General features: G+C 46.5%; 1 pseudogene; it reads right to left on the bottom strand.

The window, feature by feature from the left end:
- Positions 1–688: 688 nt before the first annotated feature.
- LOC131478317 (thioredoxin-like protein 1) lies at positions 689–10,407 on the bottom strand (annotated as a pseudogene).
- Between the last annotated feature and the right edge of the window lie 208 nt (positions 10,408–10,615).

The raw sequence follows: 10,615 nt of genomic DNA, 5'->3' as shown, positions 1-10,615 counted from the left end.
GCAAGAGGCATGAATGAATCCCAACAAGGCACGGCATGGCAGCTGGTGCGTGCTGGAACAGCTGGTGGGAAGGCCCGGTCTTGCCCTCTGGGAGTTCCTGCACCAGCTGAGGAAAGCTACTGGTTCATGGCCAGGATGGCACCAGCTCTGACACCAGCAGCAGAGAAGAGCTGGCGTCAGGGGGACCATCACAGAGGAGGGGCACCTGCAGCTGGTGGGGAACTGGGACAGTGCGCAAAGTTCCCTACAGGCATCACTTTCACAGACAGGCAGATTGAGGGTCGGATGCTCACGACATTGCTGCTGGTGAGCTCGCTGGTGTGTGGGTCTGACACCTGTCCTAGAGGGACTTCATTGTCCACTCCTGGCCGTGGTTGTAGAGAGCCTAGCACCGATGAGCACTCTGCAAAAGCTGAAGCTCTGACTGCTAACCTAGTGAGCATTAATCATTACTAGTCCTCTCCCAGTTCTGTCTCTCTGATTTTTGTACCCAATTATCTTTTGGTAGTTTCCCATAAATCCCCTGAAATCCTTTCATGCAGATAAGATATATCTCTTTCTTTGGACAAAAGCAATAATTTATTGGTAATAGCAATGAATGATATGTTGATAGTCTTTGGCGAGAATCAAGCAATTATCTAGGCGCTGTAGATCGGATTGCAATATGTCTTCCAGTGTCTTTTGCGATTTAATGACTTTCTCCTTTCTTGCCAGTTACTCATTTGAAATCACTCCTATTTGTTGCCTGGACTGGGGTACCAATAAAAGTAAAATAAGAAATTCTTATTGTTTCTTCCTCACCTAGATTGCACTGAACAAATATAGGAACATTCTTCACATTCTGAAACTTAACAAGGCCATCTTCTTCAATGTCGTCCTCTGGCAGTTCCAGAGCCTGTTAGCTCCCTCCTTTCTGCCTCTCCAAAATCCATAGATGGGGCCTGGCGGCATGGCCTAGCTGCTAAAGTCCTCGCCTTGAATGTGCCGGGATCCCATGTGGGCGCCGGTTCTAGTCCCGGCAGCTCCACTTCCCATCCAGCTCCCTGCTTGTGGCCTGGGAAAGCAGTCGAGGACGGCCCAAAGCTTTGGGAACCTGCACCCGTATGGGAGACCCGGAAGAGGTTCCAGGTTCCCGGCTTCGAATCGGCACAGCACCAGCTGTTGCGGCTCACTTGGCAAGTGAATCATCAGGTGGAAGATCTTCCTGTCTCTCCTCCTCTCTGTATATCTGACTTTGTAATAAAAATAAATAAATCTCAAAAAAAAAAAATCCATAGATGGCGGTAGGTTGATAAAAAATTTTTAAGTATTTAGTACCCTGGCCATCATCTAGCCCTTGAAATTTCATGGGATAAATTGTAACAGGTTGTAACGGCTCGTCACAGTCAGCTTCTAAAAAGGCTAGGTCTTTTCGTAAGCAATTGTCAAAATCATGCTCCTCCCTTTCATTAAGACATTCACGGCCAGCTTTGTTAAGAAAAGCCATCAAATCCATGTAGCCTTTTGGGGTATCCGTGTCCTTGTTGCTCCCAGGATCATTTTGGCAATGCTGTTTGATTTTTTTTTTCTTAGCTCCACAGCATCTGCTCCTTGGTGTTGATTAAATCTCACTTTGTTGAAACAAAAATGTAGATGTGACTGATCTATTGTTGAAGACAGCTGTTCCCTGGCAATGAGGGACATCTACTTCCAAGAAAACAGCCTGGGGATAATCACTACTCATAGAACTGAATGCTGGGGCAATCCTCAAACATGGTCCACACCCTCGTATGGTGAACTTGGCCACGAAAAGCCTGGATGCCTAGTGGATCAGCGGATCAGTGGATCAGCTCTTGCTGGAAAGCCCGGAAGGGGCACCCGCTACGCTACTGTTGTGCCGGATTTTGGGGTGCCCAGAAAATCATTGAGTCTGAAGTCAGTGTTAACACATAAAGGGCAGTTTACTCAGGTTAACTGAGGTCTCCCAGCTACCACCTCCGAGCCCAGGAGGGCTGGGCAGAGGAGGTGCGGCAGCTGCAGCCAAGGCTGCTGTAGCAACAGCAGGGTGGAAAAAGAGAACGAGAGAGCCAGAGCCCCTGGTTGAACAGCACAGGGTTCTTATGCATTTGAGGTCAATAATTATACAATCATGATTGGTCAGTTTAACTGTTCACTTTCCAAAAGAGCAAGTTGGCAGGCTTCTATTGGTGGGTTTGAAGCAAGTAACTTTCAAAAAGCACAAACTGATAAGCTATAGGGCAGTGAATCTTATCTAACACCAGGTACTTCCTTCCTGAGGAGTGCTCTGCCTAGGTGACCTGCCAGGTGTCCTGTCCGGTGTCAGGTAGGCTGCCAGGCCTGGAGTTCACACAGCCCCCAGTCAAGCAAGTAAGGCAGAAATCACAAAAGCAGAAAACGTCTAGATTCTTCACCACCAGCTTGGAAATTGCAGGCAGAGAGAACATGAGAGAGATTCGTGGGTCGGGGGAATGGGAGTGTGATGGGGTGCTGAGGCCTGGCCAGAGGTGGTGGCGGGGGTGGCCTTGCCCCCTGGCTCTCAATGTAGAGTCACACCACAATGGAGCCAAGCAGCCAAGGGAAAAGGACAGGACCAGGTAAGACAGAGCTCCTAAATAGTAGAGAAGAATAGTTAAGTATGCTCTCACCCACAGTCATGTGTGTATTAGGTCGAGTCTTCATTATAGGAAATGCTGGGACAAGAATTCTTTGTTTTTTAACTTGTTTTATTCAGATCTGGGACTATTTGCATATTACAAGTATTTTGCAAATGAACCCAAGTCGAAATATGAATTTCATGTGTTTCATATACGCCGGACACATTTACCCTTAAAGAACTTCGTTCACTGTTTTACTACTTCAGCCCATGAAATAAAACTTTGTGGTGCGGGATTGTCCACTTGTAACATGACATTAGCGTGCAAAATGTTTCAGAGTTTGGAGTATGTTGGATTTAGGGCTTTCAGATTATGCAGAGAACGAGCGAGCAGATTTCCGGTTTTTCATATGTACAATTTGAAGCACATAATAATACTTCATAGCATTTATCCCTCCCTCCTCCTTTCTGCCTTTCTTTTATCTTCATTTTTGCAATAACATACATTCAATTTATAGTCACAGGCTTAATCCTCCACCGTAGAAGGACATTCAGAATCTTTGCTATTGAGGGAGACAGAGCCAGTTGAATCTCCTCTGAAAGGCCAGGGAAGGAGACGAATGACCAGGAAATCTCCTGGTTTGCAGCTTTAGATAAAGCACCTGCTATAGAAACAAGTTGTGTATTGGGAGACTGTCCCTTGCTGTTGAAATGTAAATGGCTCAAGCCCTCTCTCTGGATGCCTACTTGACAACCTTTTCTTCAAAATCTGATGCTGGTGCCTGGTGAGGGCGGAGGGAATTGGGGAGGGAGTAAGGGAAATCCCAGGAATTATGGGACTGTATCATAAAAGGATAATAATAATAGGGCCCGGCAGCGTGGCCTAGTGGCTAAAGTCCTCGCCTTGAAAGCCCGGGGATCCCATATGGGCGCCGGTTCTAATACCAGCAGCTCCACTTCCCTTCCAGCTCCCTGCTTGTGGCCTGGGAAAGCAGTTGAGGACGTCCCAGAGCACTGGGACCCTGCACCCGTGTGGGAGACCCGGAAGAGGTTCCAGGTTCCTGGCTTCGGATCGGTACAGCACCAGCTGTTGCAGATGGAAGATATTCCTCTCTATCTCTCCTCCTCTCTGTATATCTGACTTATTAATAAAAATAAATAAATCTTTAAAAAAAATCTGATGCTGTTAATAAACTTTGGCTATTGACCATCAGTCAGTAGTCCACACGTGTGTTATTACTGGCTTGTTGCACCAAGTCCATGACTACAGGACAGTGGACACTCCACTAAAGACTTCAACAAGCTGAAAGCAGAAGTACTATTGCTCTTCAAAAGTGCAGACAAGCACTATGAATAATGACAAAATCTCAAGAGACCAGGGTATTTGATTCTACCAATAGTATAATATGGTGTCTTCTCTAAACCTTCTCACCAGCATTTGTAACCTTTTGAAGTGAGTATTAGTCATTCTACCCGGGGTGAGATTTGCATTTCCCTGACAGCTGGTGGTTTTGAGCAGTTTTTCATGTGTCTGTTGACAATTTGTGTTTCACATCCTTTGAAAATGACCTGTTCCATAACATGATCCCATTTCTACACTGGATTGCTTGCTTTTTTGCTGTTTCTTTTATATCCTGGATATTAATCCTTTATGAGTTGCACAGTTTGTAAATAATTTCTCCCAGTCTGTTGGGTCCTCTTCATTTGCCTGAGTGTTTCCTTTGCTGCGCAGAAGTCCTTAGCTTGAGGTAATCTCACTTGTCTGTTTTTGGTGTTATTGCCTATGCTTTGGGGACTGGACTCTAGTCGCCATTCATGGGAGTCCCAGGCTGGGGACACTCTTGGGGGGGGCCTGTGAGCAGGTTCCAGTGTCCCACCCACCTCACTCCCACTACCACACCCACACAGTTTCTCTGTGCTACCTATTCTTCCTTAGTGTGGCTTGTTGATTCAGTCATGGCATTTACTATGTCAGGTAAGTTCTTACTATTTCTGGCAAGTTTCAAGAGTGATTCTTCCACATGCAGGCAGGACTCTCCCTGAAGTGGGTTCTGTGTGTATCCTTGTCTATACACCGCCTCCTTCCTCCTCCCATCAATCCTGGTAACTTTCCGTTGACAAGAATCTCAACTGGAAAATCCCAGAGCTCTCCGCCAAGTCCTCACCTGAAGCCCACTCTGTGGAGGGCCACTGCAAAGGACAGGGGAGCACAGAGGGATGGGGGCCGATGCACAGGCTGTACCCAGGACCATCTGGAGTCTCCCAGGTGGAGCGGGCTCAGCAGCAGGTCATTGCTCAGAAACCTGCTCAGCTGAGCTTCACACCTCAATGTGATGCAGACACACTCACCTGAGGGTGGGAGACCTAGGAGTGGGCGGGAGATGTGCAGTGGCCAAGGAAGACAGCGCGCTGGGTGCTTGACCCATGCTCAGGGAATTTCTCTCAACCTCTCTCAGATTAGTGGAGGAATAGGATCAGCCTCGGAGCCAACCCATAGCAAGTCACACTGGTGGAAGCCATCAACTCAGAATCCAACTGCCAATGTTTCACGTTGCATGTGCTAAAATCGATACCTACAACATGTGACCCAGAAAATTAGACCTTGCAAAATTGATGAACAAAAAGCAGCTCCTTATACATAATAATAAAAATGGCCAACAAATTAAACATCTGCAGCAGAAATTTTATGAAAAACATTGATTTAGATAAAAAATAATTTCAGGGAAGCAAATGTGGAAATAATTGAAGGCAGTTAAACAAGCGTTTTATAGAAAATTGAGCAGGAAAATAAATTGGATAATAGTTTGCTTGGAGAAACACATTTTCAATGAATATTCCTCCATTAAGTTATAATTCTTATTCAAATATTTGTATTCAAAACCTTGAGTGGAGGAACCCAGGGGAGGGAAAGGAGAAAGGCAGTTCCTGGGGCAGAGTAGATGGTTTGGCATTGTGACCAAGCCTGAAGCAATGCTGTATACTTAGCTAATGGTTGTGCAGCCATTGTTTACTTATCTGAGACTCTCTGGCCTGCATGTCAACAAACTCCCATCAGAATACTCTTCTGGGTACACATCTGTCTCACTTTGTTCCTGGTTCAGGCAGAACAGAACAACAGCTTCCAACTCCAACCTAATGCCGTCCCCTGTGTGATGATGCCCATTCACAACAGGAAGTGATGCAGATCTGTCAACTGGGATGTCAATCACACACACATGGTCTGGATACCTGTGGGGAGGGGCCCAGGAACCAAGGCTTGACAATGGATTACTGTGGGCCAGGTATGCTGGTGTGAAAATTCAAGTTTTTACAGTATTGGGAAAACGAATATGTCTTTTAGAATCTTCATTATATTTAAATTTAAAATAATGCATATTCTTGAAGCTTTCCAAAGTTTATTTGTAAGGCAGAGAAACAGAGTTCAGCCACTGTTTACTCCCCAAATGTCCACAAAGGCTGGGGGATGGGCCAGACTGAAGCCAGGAGCCTGGAACTCCATGAGGGTCTCCCACTTGGGCACGGTCCCAAGTTCTCAACTGTTTTCCCAGTTACTTTAGCAAAGAGCTAGATTGGAAATGGAGCATCCAAGGATCAAATTGCTGCTTATATGGGATGTCAGCGCCCCAATGGCTTAACCTACTAATCATAACACCAGCTATTGAGATAACATATTACTTAATGTACATTATAGTCAAAGGAGTAATAGCAAACCAGGACATCAGCAAAAATATAAAAGATAAAATGACCACAGTCCAGGCTAAAGGTCTGTAAGGACTATAAACAATAATCAAATGAAAGGAAGCTCACCTTCACACATGTTTCAAATAGTCTCAGAATTTTTACCACGTTATGTTTCACCTTGCACATTGGTAAAAGTCATGTAGCATGTAGCATGTAATTCCTATCAATCTGTTTGACAAATACTTAAAGTTTCCACAAAGCACTGTTCTCATAGCAAAACTACAAATGAGCATTTCTATTTTTCCTTACAGAGAGAATGAAAAACATAGATCTTCAGTCACTTGTTCAATTCCCAAATGGTTGTAACAGCCAGAGCTGAACTAAGCTGAAGCCAGGAGGTAGGAGCCTCCTACAGGTCTCCCACATGGGTACAGGGGCCCAAGGACTTGGGGTATGCTCTGTTGCCCTCCCAGGACACAAGCAAGGAGCTGGACCAGAAATGAAACAGCCAGGATATGAACCGGTTCATATGTGGGGTGGTGAGGTAGAGGATTAGGCTGTTGAGCTACAAAACTGGCTCCATTTTTTTTTTAATTTTAGCTCCAACATGTATGAAGAGGAGTGTTTCTGAAGCTTGTCAGAAGTCTTGGCAGACACATAGTGGTGATCTGTGTTCACCTACCTCCTCTCTCAAGGTTTGTGGGTCCCTGGAAGACCCCCTGGACCTCCAGCCTTGGACTCTGTCAAGCATACTTCAAACATGTGCCTGTGTTTCTTAAAAGAAAAGAAATCAAAGGCTTCAAAGACACTGACGTCAACGACTCACATTTCCTTCACAAAATGTGTTTTCTTCCAAAAAAAAATGTATGGATCTGGGCAGCTACAGCAACAGCATCACAAGCCAGTTAGCATCCAGATGCAGAGCAAGCAGGTGTCCCTGGGACTCATACACCTGCTGTGGGAGCCAGCCCCAGCCGGTCTTCCCCTAGAAGGCTGAGAAGATCAGCAAGGATACTTGAACATTGCACAACCAATTCACAGATACATTCTCAGGATGGGACTGACTGATGTGGCTGCATGGCTGCTGTCCACCTTGGAGCAGACGTCCCTGGGACTCATGTACCTGCTGTGGGAGGCAGCCCCAGCTTGGTCTCTCCTGTAAGGCTGATAAAATCAGCTAGGATGCTCATGCGTTACGTGACCACTTCACAGATGCTTTCTCAGGATGGGACGGATGGATCTGGCTGCAAGGCTGCTAGTTGCCTTGGAGCAGATGTCCTTGGGACTCACACCTCTGCTGTGGGAGCCAGCACAGTACATCCTCCCTGGAAGGCTGAGAAGATAGTGATCACTTCATGGATGCTTTCTCAGGACAGGATGGATGGGTGTAGCTGCATGGATGCTACCCACCTTGGAGCAATATGTCCCACAGAATGTGGCCTTACCCTCAGGAAGGTGACTGGCCCAGGTAAGATGAAGAGTAAGTCCTTGAATGTCTTTGTTCACATAGCTGCAACTGGATCTCCCATCCATCCGTCGTGTGGGAGATGTTAGGATTTCATCCCTTGATGCCTGAGTAACATTTCTTCGCATATGCACACTGTTGTGTTTTCCAGTCATCAGTCAATGAACTTCTGGTTGATTCCACCTTGGCAGCTGTGGATTGGGCTGCAGTGACCATGGGGCTTCAGGTACCACTTCCACGTGCTGACTTCATTTGTCAAGTAGGTGACAGCTGGGACAAGGAGGTCTGCTTTTAGTTCTTTGAGAAACCTTCATCCTGTTCCCCACATGGTTATACTAACTTGTGATCCCATCAACATGGTATTAGGGTACTTTCCTCTACAACGTTGGCAGCATTTTTCTTTTAAACTCACACTATTTATGCAACAATCTACCCTGTCTCCTCACTTTATTAACCTTGTCAGTAATCCTACCTTAATTGATATTGATATTCACACTTTCAAGAAAAATAGGGTGAATGTGTGTCATATTTACATATGAAGTAATTCGGCAAAATGTTAAAAATTGTTCAATCTAATATATATACTTATATGAAATAAAATATGACTAGTGGCTGCTGATCAGTGTGGTCATGCCCAGAACACTGAGGCTTTCTGGTTAACAAGGACACTCAAGCTCCTCCCATTGAAACTGGGCTGGGCGGGGCTTGGCTGAGCAGGGGCCAATGTGATGATCAGAACACTGCCCATGTCACTCCTGCCCTCACAAAGGTGGGCGTGTCACCCAGTGCCCAGCCCCGCCCACGTCAGTCCCAGGGCAGTCTCCAGCAGCAGGAGCTGGGCAAGGCAGAGGTGGACACCCTCAGAAACCTCGGTCCTATTTCCACTGCATCTCTAAGATAAAGCAGAAGCATCCTTGCTTGACAGCAAGGGTCTCTGGCCAGGACTGGACCATGGCTGTTCAATGAATTCGGTATTTAGCAACAGATCTGATGTTCATCCTATGGGGCCCTTGAGAACAGAAGCCACAATACGTGTGTCTGTGCCTTCAGCCCCTAGCCCAGAGCCTACATGATTTGTGATCCTTGAACCCTACCACCAAAAGCACATGCCTGCCATACAGTAAAGGTAACCCTGGAAGAGTGGAAGCAGAGCAGGGCATTTGGTCCCTCCAGATAGTCCTCCAGCAGGCTTGTCTAAAGCTAGGCCAATTTGGGGTTTCTGAAAAATACCGAGATGCCCTGAAACCTATGTGAAGTCACTCCTGAAGATCAAGTGGACCCATTTTCACAGCCACCGTCTGCTGGTTACCTGCACAGGGACATCTCAATGCCAAGAGCCCAGTGCATCACCTGATACAGTTAGAAGATCTTGGTCCTATCCCTCATCACAGCAGAGCAGGTGACTAACGAATGACCCAACTGGGCACCTCAGGTCCTGCCCTCCTTGGAGCACTGGTGTTCAGAACACCACAAAGTGAATTTCTCTGTCTTCCAGGCTTCGTTGAGAGAGGCTTGGGGAGTTTGGGAATGAAGAAGGAGACCTGATAATGATCAGAGTATGCCTTTCCAGGGACTGTCCCCAGCCTCCTGAATGAAGAATACCTGAGTGTTCACTTGAGCAGGTACTTTTGAAGGTTTGGAAGGAGGAGCATGCCCTAGGACACAGTTGTGTTTAGAACAGAGTACAGACTGTCATGGGCAATGTGTTCTGTGTCTGGGAGCCTTTAGCCAATCTGCTTCTCTGTGCTGCTCATCTTCTTTAGGAAGGGGTTGGGGATGTTAGGATGGCTCTGCCCAGGATGGCTGAAGTCACTGAGGGATGTTGGAGCTCGCACACAGTAGCTGTATTGTTGGCCAGGGGAGTGCCATGCTCAGGACCTCCTTCTAAGGAACTGGGAAAGAGAGGAACGAAGGCAGAGGAAAATTCATAAAAAGGAACTCAGAAGCGTCAGTTTTTTTCGGGAAGGAGTACATGTTCCTGTATTCAACCATGAGTCTCCAGAATTTCAAAATAATCATAACTCAGCTGTCATTTATTTACATAGCAAGGCACAGAATTCTACAGGGCCCTTGGTGACCCACCGACTCATGGGTAGCCATTGCTCTGCAGGATTGTTACCAAGTTCATCAGATGATGCCAGGGCTCACGGGGTCCCCGGCATCCCTTGTCTCCTAATCCTGGCTTATGTATGCCACAGGACACAGCCCCCACAGAGCCTGGCAGGGATGATGGTGCTCCTAACACCCCCATAAATGCTCTCAGAGGCCTCACTCACCTGCTCCTGGGGACTTTAAATGAGCATGGGAGGTGAAATTACATGGTAAGCGTACATTGAGGCCCTGGCCATCATTTAAGGACGTAAACCAGGGATGGAAGCGCTTTCTCTCTCCGCCCTCCCCTGCTTCTCTTCCTCTTTCCCCCACCCCATCACTCTGACTTTCAAAGATTAAATAAGTCTTTAAAACGACTCAGTTTGAGTGCAAATAATGTTGGAATCCACACATACAGAGCATCTTCAAAATGTTCGTGAATGGTGGGCATTAAGCTAGGAATTGGGGCACTGGATAAGAAGGCCACTTACCGTACTGGAATGTCTGCACCCAGCTGCAACTCCTGACTGGTGTTTCCTGTTAACACAGACGCTGGGATGCTGTGGATGTACCTCATGTTGTACCACCCACGTGGGAGACCTAGTTTGAACTCCTAGCTTCTTCTTACTAGCTATTGTGGACACTGGGGAGTGAGCCCACGAATAGGAGCTCTCTATCTCCCCGTCTCTATCTCTTTGCATCTCAAATGATTCAGGTGAAATATGTAGTATGATCATGTATGGTTTCAATATTTTTTTGTTATAAAAAGAAACTTCTTTTCCAAT

This window comes from Ochotona princeps, chromosome 29 (assembly GCF_030435755.1).
Source record: "Ochotona princeps isolate mOchPri1 chromosome 29, mOchPri1.hap1, whole genome shotgun sequence".
Lineage (NCBI taxonomy): Eukaryota > Metazoa > Chordata > Mammalia > Lagomorpha > Ochotonidae > Ochotona > Ochotona princeps.
The sequence above is the reverse complement of the archived record's forward strand: the minus strand, read 5'-3'. Positions and strand labels throughout refer to the sequence as shown.